At 39.4% G+C, this 13,362-nt stretch overlaps 1 long non-coding RNA gene across 1 annotated transcript; it reads right to left on the reverse strand.

Annotated features, from left to right (window-relative positions):
- Nucleotides 1-7,157: 7,157 nt before the first annotated feature.
- On the reverse strand, nucleotides 7,158-13,031 carry LOC131139467 (uncharacterized). Its single transcript, XR_009132246.1, has 3 exons — nucleotides 12,826-13,031; nucleotides 11,795-12,020; nucleotides 7,158-7,475 (listed from the first exon to the last, which is right to left on the reverse strand). It is a non-coding gene; the product is annotated as an uncharacterized LOC131139467 (long non-coding RNA).
- Nucleotides 13,032-13,362: the final 331 nt, after the last annotated feature.

Genomic DNA, 13,362 nt, shown 5'->3' on the forward strand with positions numbered 1-13,362 from the left:
AGCACTTTAATCGGCCCATAAAAGCCATTAGTTCCTTCTGCCTAGTTTAAAAGACGCCGAGCAGCTTTAAACGTGTGCAATACAAACGGATTGGTTGAACTAATTAGGAAGTCCACCTGCCACTGAACACCAATTAGTGAATGTAGAATTTGATTATCTTGGCAAACTTATCTGTCTATATATTTTATGTTTTATTTTGTGCTTTTAGTAAAGGTTGAAAGTGCAACTTAGGCAGAAGTTTGTTGTTTAATTTTTACGTTTATGGAACTCCATCCATCTATTTCCTCGAGTCCTCATTGTCCGACACCCTGGACTGGTCACCAGTCAATCACAGGGCATGTATAAACAAACATTCACACTCACATTCGGACAACTAAAGAGCGTCAATTAGCCCAACATGCATGTTTTTGGGGGTGTGGCGGGAGAAAGCCCGAGTATCTGGAGAAAAGTATGGTGAGAATGCAAACTCCAAAAAGAGATTCAAACCCAGATCTCTTACCGTCATGTCTGACAGACATGCTAACAGCAAGGCCATAAGGCTGCCATTCAAGGAACTAGATGAGTTTCCAGTTGGGAAATTTTGGTAGCTAGCAGACAAAGACTATGGTAGCATTTGAAATGTTGGTGTGTAAAAATGAAGACTCATTGTTGAAATGTATAAATATGTTAAATGATTACATGAGGACTGAGGATTGAACCAACAACCACCACACTGGGAAACGACTCTACAGCATTTGAGCCGTGTGGAATGTTACAGTAAAGGAAAATGGAGAAATATTCCCACCAATAGAGGGCGCCAAATAAATTGCCTATTCATTTTAAATGGGAAAATTAATTCATTCATTTTTGACCGCTTTTTCCTCACGAGGGTCGCGGGAGTGCTGGAGCCTATCCCAGCTGTCTTCGGGCGAGAGGCGGGGTACACCCTGGACTGGTCACCAGCCAATCACAGGGCACATATAGACAAACAACCATTCACACTCACATTCATACCTATGGACAATTTGGAGTCGCCAATTAACCTAGCATGTTTTTGGAATATGGGAGGAAACCGGAGTACCCGGAGAAAACCCACGCATGCACGGGGAGAACATGCAAACTCCACACAGAAATGGCCGAGGGTGGAAATGGGAAAATTGTCACAGAAAATATGAAATTTGAATTGGATGGGAAATGTGGGAGGAATTAGCTGATAAAAAATGAGGGGGAATGAGAAGAAGAAATAGAAGTGGAGGAATAATTAAGATTTAGCATTAATGTTTTTATATTCTCAGCATTCACATATCTTGTCCATTCTGTATAGACATTTTTTTAAACATTTAATGATGTATAGAAAATGTATCATGTATCTGACATGTCTTAAAATGACACACTGAACGTTCACCATGCGGAAAGAGTGCAAAATTTCCATTGAAATGCACATAAGCCCGGTGACAGAGCGATGGCGGTAAATTCTCACTCCACATTACAGCAACATAAATAAGTGGAGGAGAATAAATGAAGGAAAAAAAATAGGGTGTGGGGGTGCAATGATTCTCTTGGGGGTGGTTGGGGTGTTTGGGTGAAAAGCAACAGCATATGTATTGTTGGAGGCACTGACTCGCCACTCTGAAGACCTCCCTGTTCCCACGGTTTGCTCAACAAACAAACGTACCCCCAGACCCTCCACCCCAACACACACACACGCCATGCAGGATGATGTCATTAATTACCATCAAAATGAGCATGACAGCAAGCAAGTGTGCGTGTGTCTGCCAGTGAGGCTTTGTGTGTGTGTGTGTGTGTGTGTGTGTGTGAAAGAGAGAGCAAGAGAGAGAAGGAGAGAGGCTAACTGGGAATGAGGAAGAAAGACACCATTGTCCTTTATGAAATAAAGAAATCTCCACTGAAGCAAAAATGGAGCAAATTTGTGCATCTCTGAGGGAGAGCTGGCCTGTCATGTCCTGTCAGAGCCTCACAAAACGTGACGCGCACTGTTGGCTTGCCGGACCAGTCGCATACATGTGGCCTGCTCATCATATACCCTCCACACTTCCACTTTTACCTGGCGTTTGCGTACTTACATACAATGTATATGTTTGCCATGTTTTTACCTATGGTGTTTAAGTTGCAGATTAAGGCAAGTACAATACAGTTTTCCTACTAGTGTAGCAGGGCCTCTAGCATACATACAGGATACAGTATAATACATTACATATACTATATTCAGGCTGTTAAAAATAGCACATTCGCATTCAGTCATTCATTTTCTACCGATTATCCTCACAAGGGTTGCGGGGGGTGCTGGAGCCTATCCCAGCTGTTTTCAGGCGAGAGGCGGGGGACACCCTGGACTGGTTGCCAGCCAATCACAGGGCACATATAGACAAACAACCATTCCCACTCACATTCATACCTATGGACAATTTGGAGTTGCCAATTAACCTAGCATGTTTTTGGAATGTGGGAGGAAGCCGGAGTACCCGGAGAAAACCCACGCATGCACGGGGAGAACATGCAAACTGGAATTGAACTGGGTCTCCTAGCTGTGTGGCCTGTGTGCTAACCACTCGTCCTGCAGAAGTACAATTTGCTGCATCTAAGCATGCCCATGAATAGAGATGCAAATGTACTAGAAAAAAGTAATCAATTCATAAGAATAAAGTCAAAATATTATGAGAATAAAGCAAAACGATTATCATTATTGAAATCTTATTTTTATGGTTACTTTTAACACATGTTCACCTGGTAATTGTGTTGTTTTATTGTTTTTATTTATTTTTGTTTTATTGTATTTATGTGTCATTACTTTTTGCACTGTTTTTACTTTTAGATGTATCATTTATTATTGTTCATGTGTGTTTTTATGTTTTATTAACTGTTAACTGTTGGAAATATGTTGTATAAATACATTTGACCTTTGACCTTGCCCTTGACCTTGATTCTTGAAATTTCAAGTTTCAGTTTATGAAATGAGGTGTCCAATTTAAATGTATGTAATTTTGAAGATTAACTACAATGTGAAATCCAAAATATCAATTAAAAAAAAATCTAACCTGGATTTTTATTCAAGTGAAATCGAAGTTTGGGCTTTGTAAGATGGATATCTCCTGAGGCCACACCCTCCCTCATTACACAAATACATACTGTATCACCAGATATGCGTAAAGCCAATAAGCAATCACGTTTAGACAACTTGGAGTTGAAAAATATGCTTTAAAACTAAAGTGTCGAAACTTTTTTCCACTGAAGGCCGCTTACAGAAAAATGGAATGATGCGAGGCGCCACTTTGATATATCTTAGAGAAAAATATATATATTTTAAACAAGCCCTGAGTCACTCTTTAAACACCACTGCATTAAAATGATAATATGCTGAAAATAATTGCGCACAGAGCGTACTTAAACAAACATATTTTACTATTATGTATACTGATGATATTTCCTAGTATGGCACACAATGAAATGAGCCAAAGTGTACAGGAAACTTGGTTTGTCTCTGGTCAGGCTGGGAGTCCATCAGCGACGTGTCTTGCTTATTAAATTGGGAGAGAATGGCCCAATTCTGCAGAGTGGGCCTCACTAAGCTCTGCTTGTGCAGTGAACCAGGCCCACGATGGAGATTATTGTCCCGTGTATGAATGCATGGGATTCCACCTCATCAAAGTTCACACCGATAATTACAAGTACAGTATTTGATCTCCAATAAGTGGAAAGAAACTGTGTTAATTAGGAGCTTTGATTAGGAAGCGATGCTCAGAGAAACAAACATGTGCTTTGTATCTTCTCTCAGGGATTCTCTGGGAGGTTTTTGTTTGTCAAACATCTTTGGGAAAGTATTCACGAGTACTTCATCAGTGTACTGAAATAACAACACACATTTGACTGATAAGGAGGGCAAATGTTAATATTGTACAATCAGTAGGGGGAATATTTGGGATGTTTATATTACAATATATTGTAATATATTGTTGACTGAAACACTGTGCAATATCTGTATACTGCGCAATATCATATTACTAGTCATACTTCAAATATCACTTCATTCTTATATATTGTCTGTACAGAATCTGAGCTGCATTAAAATTAATTTGACATGTGTAGAGACACACTTGTTGCTACAGTTCTTGTATTGGATATCATTAGTTGAGGTTGTGGTCTGTGCATGTGTCTTTTTAATATTTCTGTGCTCCTGCAGGGAGCGCTGCAGCACCCATGATAAGCCATCAGTGGTCCATCTGCATAAGGAGAGTCTTAGAATAACTAAATAATTGATATCTAAAGTAAAAAAAAAAACGTAGATTTTGTTCTCCTGAAAGGTGTTCTTTCTCAAGAGAGGCAATAATTTTGGATAACAACGCCTTTGTGACAGGGAATGTGTTGCCGCCATTGAGCCACGCCACTTGTAAGGGACCACAGCACCCCCCCCCCCAATCAAAAGCCGCACAATAATAGGGAAATACTTTTTCTAATTATATGGAATTGTGGCTTATTAAGATACTGAAAGGGATTTTTTGTCCTGCCACCACAGCCCCTTAAATTCACCAAATAAGGAGAAGCTCTGATAAGGTGGGACACATTGAATGCCTAAAACAAACTGTGGAAGGGTTCCAGTCCAAGCAGCCGGGGGCTTAAGATATATTAAATTACCATGATTGGGACTTAAAGGCTGTTGGAGAGGCTGGGGAGCGTCAAAGCACGGCTATTCATGTCTGGGGAGCTGGGTCAATAGGTTGGGGAAGTTCACAGGACCTGATGCCATTCTCATGCAAATGAAGAATACAAGAGCTAAAGCTCAGTGAGTTGGAAGATATAAATGACCGCACAATCATCTGCAGCCTTGTGCGCACACACACACACACACACACAAACCTTCTCCCCACTTCAGCTCATTCATTCACTCCCTGTACTGTACACTGTACAATACTGGTTACACAGTGTCATACATGCAGGCACCTTACTTTGCACTTCATAAGTCCAACAAATAGCATGACATGTTATGTAAGCATCAGTTTAATCCTGTGTAGCGCCACATTGACATTGAAGCTACAATTTCTAACCTTCAATGTAACCTCCAGTGTACAGTATATGTAATACCTGATATATTGATAACTATGGGCCTTCAAAAGCAAAGAAGATAACCTCAGAGCTCCAGCAGGACAAAACATTCTTCATTTTAATCATCAGTTTTCAATCAGACAGTTTGTTATATGGAGTCAAACATTATTCACAGAGAAATTCTGAAATGTTGCACTATTGGGGGAATAACAAAATATTATTTTTTTGTATTTGGTTTTGCAACAAAGCTTAATGGGCTCTGGCCCTAACCCTCCAAGAGGTTTTGTCCTGAAGGTACTTTTGTAGAATCTAACACTCCAACAAATACAAGCACCCTATTAGTGTAAAAATAGCGTAAATGTTTAATATGAAAGACTAAAATATGTAATTTGTAAAAGAATAAAAGAATAAAGTTGCAATATTTGGATGCTTTGTAGATGGGAGTAAAAATAATGATAACAAAGTCAAAATATTATGAGAATAAAAACATAATATTACAAAAATAAAGGTACATGAAGAAAATTATGATTGGAAAAGAATTAAAAAGGATTTTTTATTTTATTTAATGTAAGGAAAAAAAAGTTCCCACCAATAGAATGCTTTGTCACAGATAACACAAGGCTGACATTTGAATATAAAAAAGGTTGGTTTAAAAAAAATGTAAAAGATGCCCCCACATCCTTTCATTTTCTCTAAAATGTTGTTAAAAATGTTCTATATTTTAGGACGCATGAGAATGACCAAACAAAAATGACGAAAAATGTAGATAAAAGGTATAAACCCAATATGTTTGTTCTAGACCAAAACAATTACAAATTGAGTGTATGATCTCAGGATGCTTAATCCTTTAACGTAAAGCACTTTTTGGACCATGCTCTTATTATTTGAATGCAAGTTTTTAATGTATCTTACAGAATTGAACCTAATGCAGAATGTTTCAACAATGTAAAAACAGGAGTACTGCTTTGGAGACATGCACAAAATATATGCATTCCGATGCATTCCGAAGCATGGGCTCTTCTGAAATGACCCCTTCTATTCCATCACAATTAAGGGAAAATGTGTTGCAGGTCAGTTTGAAAATAATCTGAAAAACATGGTGCCCTAGGGACTTTCCCTGTGGCAATAAGAGTGAGGGTCCGGGGAGCAGCACGTGTGTCAGGGTCAAGCTGTATCCCTGGAGAGTGAAAAGGTCACAACCTCTTCTGTCGGACTCATGGTTAACATCATGTGCACATTTGTTGACGTGTTGTCCTGCATTGTCACACGTGTTGCATAAAGACCACTTAAGAATCAAATGAGTGAAAAACAGCAGAACGTTCTGTCATTCTTTCGGGTGGCAGATGACATCACTATGATATGATATGATTTGATAATAAACCTTCCAGTTAACATTCAGGCTTGATGTTTGTCCATCATAAATAGTCTGACACACAAATTTGACAATCATATGAAAAGTGTGGTTACTGGTTAGCGCACAGGCCACACAGCTAGAACACCCGAGTTCGATTCCACCCTCGGGCATCTCTGTATGGAATTTGCATCTTCTCCCCGTGTATATGGGTTTTCTCTGGGTATTCCTGTTTCCTCCCACATTCCAAAAACATGCTAGGTTAATTGGCTCTAAATTGTCCATAGGTATGAATGTGAATGTGAATGGTTGTTTGTCTATATGTGACCTGTGATTGGCTGGCGGCCAGTCCAGGGTGTACCCCGCCTCACCGCCAAAGTCAGCTGGGATAGGCTCCAGCATATCCCCACGATCCAAATTTTGTGTTCCAATAATTAGCATTAAAGGTATTCAAATCAATAAAACAACATGGGTGCCCAAATGTAGGCACCTGCCTACTTTTGTAATGAAGAACCAGTGAGTAGTGGCCAGGCTTGGGTAGGTTTGTTCCTCATTAACTACTGTCATTTTGTGTACCTTACTGTAAAGTTTACCCGTTGGCCTTTTTGTAAAATGTACATAAAAATATCAAAGTGGCCTCCAGCAGTTTTTTAATTCACACAATGGTGGAAAAAGTTTGCACAACTCTGCAATAGATGTCACTGTCCAAGGTGCTGATGACACTATCCCAATGAAACTCACAGACACATTGACTCTTTAAACAGTTTTATTTATAAAAGCAGATTTTTTTTCAAGTGATTACATTACATTAAACAGATTTGTATGAAAAAGTCATATGACATTCATATACAGTAACTACCAATAATTGCTGACATAAAGTGGATTTATCTGTGAAATGTCACAACATCAGTGAGTGTAAATGGTTGCTTTTCTATATGTGCCGTCTTTGGGATCGGCTCCAGCTCACCGTTGACTCTCCCATGAGGACAGGCTGTACAAAAAATAGATGTATATAGTCGTCCTAATAAAATGGGTACAAAAACTTGGCTGATGATCTGTGGTAAAGTGACATCCATTGCTTCTTTTCCTGGAAAAACAAAAACAAGCAGTCAATATTTAGTTTAAAAGGAAGACACTGTTCTCTCACAGGTTAGGTCTGAAACTGCACAAAGTTCAGACTAAAGTTGTAGCAATGCACCGAAATGGCAAGTTTTAGGCCTTTCCTGCCACTTCTCAATGCAGCTACCCCCCCTCCCCCAACACACACACACACAGTCCCTCAGACAGCATACAGTTCATGCAAATTAGCTGTTTCTCATGCACGATTTGACGAGACCCCAAAAACAACCCCAAAAAACCCCTGTGTAACCTTTTACCAAAGTAGTCATCATGACATGAGGTACTGAGGACGTGTGTGTGTGTATGTGTGTGTGTGTGTGGTGAAGGAGGCATGCATGAACCACTGCAAAGAGGGGTGTGAGGATGATGAATGTGACATTCCCGGTGTTCCCAGGATCCTGGTGCTGTTTGAAAGGGCTAGGCGGGGGTGGGTGGTTTTGGGGTGCTGCACTGGTTGGTGAGACTGAGAGGGGACATTTGTGCCCAGCTGTTCGGGGGACCCTATGTCTCCCCTCTCACACTCTCTGTGACAGGCGGTCCCTTTCACCAGCACATAGCCTGGCCCGTACTGCCTGCTACCATAACAACGCCACGGCCTCTCTGTCATCCTAACGCTATGTAGGGGAGGCCCAGGGGTGGTGGGCGGTGGGGGGGCGTGTGGGTGAAAGGGGGGGAGGAGCAATTGTGAATGAAGAGTCCAGACATTTTTATCCTGTGAACTTGAACTTGACTGGCAGTCTGAGACACTGGCGGGAGGGAATGTAAGTGTATCGCTTTCTGATTTATTTCACACACACTGATTTGCATTGAGTTCACATTCTTCTTAAAGGTATGAAACTAATATTTCCAAACATGACTACAGAAGATTTCTCAGACACTTTCAGGAGTATAAACAATATGTTGACTTTTCTAGATAAGTGTTCACCTATCAATCCCTTTGAGTATACTAATAATCTCTATTTATATGACAAATACTGACAACATCTAGTGTGTATCTGCTGTTATTAGTGACATGCTGCCGTTAAAAGCAAATGAATAGTGACTGCACGTCCACACTGGGGGTCTTAACAGCTCCGACCCACTCAACCATGTGGGGAAAAAAAAAGACGTGTGAAAGGTCCCCCGTCAGTGTTACAAAGCCAAGAACAAGCCAGAGTGGGATAATCAGGTTTATCCCCGGATTAAGACAGGATTGGCAGCTGTGGTGTCCTGGTGGGTGGACAAAGTGGACCTCAGTGGCTCCTGTTCAGGTATAGTGGACCCCGTAGGTGTAGCCATGCAGGCAGCTACAATGCTTCCAATGAAATGTTTTAACTTAATATATCTTACCGGGATGTATGGTTTTACTTTAGATGTCAAACATGGGCCATTTTTGAGGAAATATTACATTTTCCATTGAGAGTTATAGTAAATAATTGCTGGATGAGACTCAAATTACTGTAACAAAAGTGAAAAGAGAAATATATATATATATTTACTTGGTTTGCAATTATGCAAAAAAAAATAACTACACAAATGATTTTTGTGCAATTTGGCAGGTACATGCACATGATTTTTGTAACAGCTTTTTGCTGTTACAGCCTACTTGCATTGGGGCCAGGATGTCAGATGGACATATTTAGGATAGTCCTGCTGTGGTGCTCAACTAAGCTATTGCTTAAAGGCTTGTAAAAGTTCCAATTAGCACTACTTCTGCTCACTTTTACATTACATCATGATCTACATATAGTACATGTTTACTGTACGCTGCTTGTACACATTCCAGTTCAGCGTGTAAAAATAGTACACGTACATGGTCTCACCGACATGGTCGGACATAAAGAGGCAGTTAGACAAAAGACACTTTTTCAGTAGACAGCGATATAGACGTCTGCTGCTGTCTGGATCCTGGTTCCCACCTCTTTACACTCGGGCTTTGCTGCAGCGCCCTCACACACACACACACACACACAACACTGGCTGACCTTTGTCAAGTGGCCCATGCACAAAGCCGCCATTGAGCAGCAGAGCCTGGTTCAGAATGATAATGTGCACTGTGGCAAGTGTATACCAACAGGTCTCCTGCAGCAACTAAAACAAGAAGGTTAGTTAATGATGATACTGACTCTCATGCACGCACCCACACACACTCTTAACCGTGTGCCCTGTTATAGAAACTGTGGTAGGCATGGTGACCAGTACAGGGTGTACCCGCCTTTCACCCACAATCAGCTGGGATAGGCTCCAGCTCCTCCATGACCCCAATGAGGGCCCAATGTTAACTTATGATACGGAAAAAAATATTTGAAATGTATCCACTTTGACATCAAATATAGGCAGCGAAGGTTTGACAGCATTAATTGTGAAAATCACAGCCCATATGGGGGGGATCATGACGTTAGCATTTAATGTGCTACATGCAGTGGAAAACAGGTTAGCTTTTGCTAAATGTGTATTATTACAGTGGTATATTATACACCTCATATGAAGCATAAACAGTTCGATTATACACAACAAATTGCGATGTTATCCCTCTCTGACAATGTCAAAAAAACTGAGCTTTATTAAGGTAGCTATAAACATCCACAAAAGCGTAGTGTGTGCTACCTTCAAATTGTAAAATTGCCTCGTTTCTATGACATTACGTGATTGGATTACGTGATGCAAATTATTTTTTACCAAGCTAACACGATTTATGGGGGGTATTTTCACTTGAATTTTTCAACGGATGTCAACTCAGATGTCGTTTTATTATTCTATTGTTGGATTTACCTTCTAGTGTCTGAAATGTCGTTTTAACTACTTTATTATGAACACAAACGCACCATCAAACGAAATCTGACTCAAACGAGGATGGGCTATATACTAGTTTTAATATTCTGACTTCAAAGCTTCACACTTTTGCTCTGCTGTTTGCTTTAACTATCCCGATTTGGCCAGAAATATGCCAATCATGTCTAATTATGTAAACATATCTGATTTGTTTCGATATACTGTATACAGTAGTAGCAATTTGGTCATTTAGCACTTACTGTCAGAATTTCAATTCATGCAACCAACAAAACTGAATTAACTGAACCTCTGTTCATATTTTGAGATTAATTAAATGCGTACTTTTAATATTTTCTGACATTCTCAGTTAAAGAGAATAACGTAATATTGAAATTAGGTAAATACAGTAGGCTATATATTTTTACATCATTATAACGACTATCATATCAGCAACAGTTCAATGTAAATTACATTCATGGAGTTTATTATATGTGAATTTCTGTAAAAGTAGAATCCAATTTAAAATAAAATCGAAAATAAATTGGAATACGTTTATTCGTAACGAATGTATCAAATACACTCACGTGATAAACATAAGATTTGGATGATGAAATACGTTTCAACTATTACATGCTTGGAGTTCATATACGTACGCCACCTGACTGCTATTATGGGATGTCGGATAAGTCAGTAGAATGTGCTGTTGAATGTGAGGTGCAACAAATCCACAGAATGACTTAGAAATACGGTAAAAGGAATAATTCCAAGGAATGAGACTACATAATCAAATTGTTTGAAATCGTTATAATTCTATTTATGATCATTATTTATTTGTAGCATGTATTTTCAGTGTATTTAATTTACCATCCTCATTATTAATATTACCTTGACACGGATTGGCTGGGAGGAAACACGTGCTTCAAACTGCGTATAATATGCTGTGTGGCCACTTCACCAAAATAAAGCCCTAAAAGGGTTAAACCTGTGAGAGGCCTTGGAAAGGTGACCTCATCGTGAATCTCCCCACTGAGTGAGATCACACTACACACACTTCAGGCCTTCCATGCAGAGTGTGTCATCAGTGAGATAGACCAAATAAGGCAGCCTTGCTTTGCACCTCCACAACCATTTTAAGATGCAGAGAGAATGTCAAGATGGCTCCCACACAGACAATTACATGATTGCAACTTCAATCAGGCCATCAGGCCTTCATATGGTACATGCATGTGTATCTGTTTATTGTTTGTATATCCCTGTAATCATGTTAAAAACATCATGAGGGATTTTATTGGACGGAAACCATTTTGTATAAAGTATCCAGAGTCCTCACTTAAGCAATTTAAATTGATTCCGGAAGCAGAAAATAAGGACAGCTTGAATAATTTGCAGCCATTGAACTTGAAGGAAAGTCTCCATGGAGAATATTTAACTATTTGACATAATCACACCAACACACGACTTATGGACTCTTAGGTAAATACAATATGAAGTGAACAATACATTCATCTCTGTGTTTAACAATACTTGTACACTTACCTGAACACACCGCATACATCCTCTTGTGTTTCTTTAGTTATTCTGTTTTCTTCTCTTTTTTTTGGTCTCATGCAGGGAAGAGAAGGTTTGAAGGTCATTCCTACTTTCGGTTATCTAGCTTTATGATGGATAATTAGTACTCATACAGCTAGATAACCAAAGACAGGAACATGCTCTGTTCTTTGCCATACCAGCACAGTGGATACCATTGAGTGTGAGCTCTTTCCTGCAATGGCAAAAGAGAACAGAAATATGAATGTACATGAAGCACCTTCCAAAATATGTATATAAATATCTAGTATCATTGCATTGCATGTACTACACAAAGTTGTTGCAAATGTACTCACTTTCCTTAAAGGTTCAAGTGTAGCAAATGGGCTCTGTCAATATGTAATATAAATTATATGACAGTTTAGCAATCTCATTTACCATCAAAAATAATAACTTAAGATTTTATATTATCCACATTTGTTTAGGCCTGCAAATGAAAATAGATGTAACCTTGTAATCTGCACACTTTCAACAATAAAGATGATTTTTTTAAGGGATGAATTATGGTCATGTATGCCTGAGTGTATGTATAGCATGTATCAGCACATCTCTTGTTTTTTATGTGCACACTACACATTATATGTCAATTCAATTGTTGTGGTTATAGGTTAAAGGCCCACTGTTTTTCTTTTAAAATGTAATGAATCAAACTTAATACATTCACAATAATCATACATGACTGCCCTTTATGGGAATAAACAGGTCATGCATCACCAGGGCAGACCTGTTATTAACACTTTAGAATCATAATACGTTCAATATACATAGGATTCACTGCACAATTGTTGGCCTGTAATATGCAAAGAAGCACTAATAAGCCTTTAAACTGAATTTATTTTGAATGCATTGATTCAAACATCTGCAAAAAGGCGGGTGTTATTTTTAAGGCTGTATAGTACCACGAATGCATAGTGTACATATGATGGCAGCTTTGATCTAAATGACGCCTTATGGATGCATGCATGAACAATGGAACTTACTCGAATCCATCAAGTCCATTTTCGGCTGCGTGCGTGGACATCCACCACATGTGCTCGTGGACATAGAGCATCCTTCCGGTTCCAGGTGTGCAGCTTGATGTAACAAACAGGTGATTAGATCGATACACGATACCCTCTGACGTGGAGATTCTGTGGAATGAAGCTCCGGCCATGAAGATCCTTGTGTATCCGTCTTGTGGACTCTTGTGGACCGAGGGACGTCTTTAATGGTCTTCAACGCGCTGCCAGTCCGAGTGTGGAGGCTGCGCGGTCTCACCCTGATGGAGACTCCAATGCCGCCTATCGCCTCTTCTCGGCCTCTTTTCCCACCTCAACTCCTCCTCCTGGCAGCTGTGACGTCACCGAAGGACTTGACCAATCAGCCATCAGAAAAAGGTTCATCACATTTTCACAAGATCGTTTTTATTCTATACTATTTTATTTTAAATGATTGATTATTCATAAAAATCTACAATATTAATAATGTAATAGATTTAAAAGAGATTACTAAAACGTACTGTATGTTTATGTCCATGT

This window comes from Doryrhamphus excisus, chromosome 12 (assembly GCF_030265055.1).
Source record: "Doryrhamphus excisus isolate RoL2022-K1 chromosome 12, RoL_Dexc_1.0, whole genome shotgun sequence".
NCBI lineage: Eukaryota > Metazoa > Chordata > Actinopteri > Syngnathiformes > Syngnathidae > Doryrhamphus > Doryrhamphus excisus.